This window comes from Sphaeroforma arctica, assembly GCF_001186125.1.
Source record: "Sphaeroforma arctica JP610 unplaced genomic scaffold supercont1.1072, whole genome shotgun sequence".
NCBI classification, from domain to species: Eukaryota; class Ichthyosporea; order Ichthyophonida; genus Sphaeroforma; species Sphaeroforma arctica.
The window spans coordinates 21,426-23,875 of record NW_014039486.1 but is presented as its reverse complement, the minus strand read 5'-3'; positions in this window follow the sequence as shown (position 1 = coordinate 23,875).

Below are 2,450 nucleotides of genomic sequence, written 5' to 3'. Positions count from 1 at the left end.
ATATGTATAGCTATGTAAAGGTATATCCGACACAAATTGTGACAAACACAACAGCACCTTTGACAATCCAATATGAAGGGTTATATATCTGACACTTACCATCAGAAACACGAATGCTTCAGCTACAAGTCGGAGTCATAAGTCGCTACCAATACTCTGAGGTCACACACCCATAACATACCCGTTACTAACTTGGAGAATGTGCCGCCCAGGTTGTTCAATGTCTTCATTGTGTTGGCAGACGATGTGGCGCGGAAGTACTCGCCTTGCACTGAGTTGATTTTGCTCTGCGCATGTGTACGGTGGACTATTGTCAGCGGAGTATAGGGTTTTGGGTTTCTAAACCCTAAACCTTACATAGGGATGGATAGACAACATAACTCCACGACTGGATGCGTGCGTGCACACACAAGAATGTTCACATAGGTGCACACACACGACTAGATAGGGTTTAGGGTTTAGTAAAAACACACACGACTATATACATACACTACACACATTTGTTTATACCACAATATTCTTGAAATAATACATTACGGTAGTACACTAGCAATCACACACACATTTTTGTATACAACAATCACACACACATAATTGTCTATAACAATCACACACACATATTTGTCTATAACAATCACACACACATATATGTCTATAACAATCACAAACACATATTTGTCTATATCAATCACACACATATATTTGTCTATAACAATCACACACACATACTTGTTTATAACAATCACAAACACATATTTGTCTATAACAATCACACACACATATATGTCTATAACAATCACACACACATGCTTGTCTATAACAATCACATACACATATTTGTTTATAACAACCACACACACATATTTGTCTATAACAATCACACACACTTACTTGTCTATAACAATCACACACACATATTTGTCTATAACAATCACACACACATAGCTTGTCTATAACAATCACACACACATACTTGTCTATAACAATCACACACACATACTTGTCTATAACAATCACACACACATATTTGTCTATAACAATCACACACACATATTTGTCTATAACAATCACACACACATATTTGTCTATAACAATCACACACACATATTTGTCTATAGCAATCACACACACATATATATCTATAACAATCACACACAAATTTGTCTATAACAAACACACACACATACTTGTCTATAACAATCACACACACTTACTTGTCTATAACAATCACACACACATATTTGTCTATGACAATATCACACACATATTTGTCTATAACAATCACACACATATATTTGTCTGGTATTATGATTATAGGTTTAACGCATCGTTCTACAACACAGTAATGACTGCACAATACACTTCGCCTACCACAGCAATTGTGTACGTGATACATACACGCACAATACACACACACATACACTTACACACACACACTCTCTCTCTCTCTCTCTCTCTCTCAGACACACACACACACTCAATCACTCACTCACTGTTCATCTTCAATCGGGCGTACCTTGTATGACTCCTGCATGAGCTTCCTCTGGTGGTCCAGTGATACGTTGATGGCGTTCAGATCTAGCAGCCCATGGCACAACACACACAACACATCACATCACAACAGAAAGAGGTTTACACGTTGGGCAGATAAAGTTTTAACCACATTAGGGTTCTAGGGATGTAGAATTTAGAGTTTAGGGCATTAGGGTTGGCTTTAAAACGTTGTAAAGATGAAGTTTTAAACGTTGTAGAGATGTGGACACTCACATCCCTGGACGGCCAATTTAAAGTTTCAATATGGTTCACACAGCCAAGAATCAAACCCTAAACTCTAAATTCTAAACCCTAAAACTTTACCCCAATCTCTAAACCCTAAACCCTAGAGTCGGGGCCTTTCGAGATCCTAATTAATTACAGTTCTGTGTTCTGTGGGCCTGACAGAAAGTTATTCATGTCCAACAAGACGCGTCACGTCAAGAAGACTGACGGTTTAGAGTTTAGTTTAGGGTTTAGTTTAGGGTTTAAGGTTTAGGATTTTAAGAAATCGGTTGTGGGCTGTGTGCACCGGTAAAGGTGGGGTAGGTCAAGATAGTATAGGCACTAAAACTCCGCAAACTCTTAATACTTAAAACGTTACAACTCAAAACCCTTAAAACCTTAAAACCCCGAAAGCACTACTGATGAGGCATAGGCAGAACGTGAGACAGCAACTACAAAGGGAACCTCTAACCAACCATGAGCGATGGGGTGTGCAGACCAGGTGAGTGGAACAACGGAACAGGACAAACACACACAGCACCAGCAGTCAACCAGTGCTATGCGCATAGGTAAACAGGGCTCAGTGCTTGTACACACGAGTAGTGAATATGTACTTAACACAAATACACATATAACCCAACGTTCACAAAACATGCATAAGCATGTCCCTCGTCTCGCGACTAATGCATATA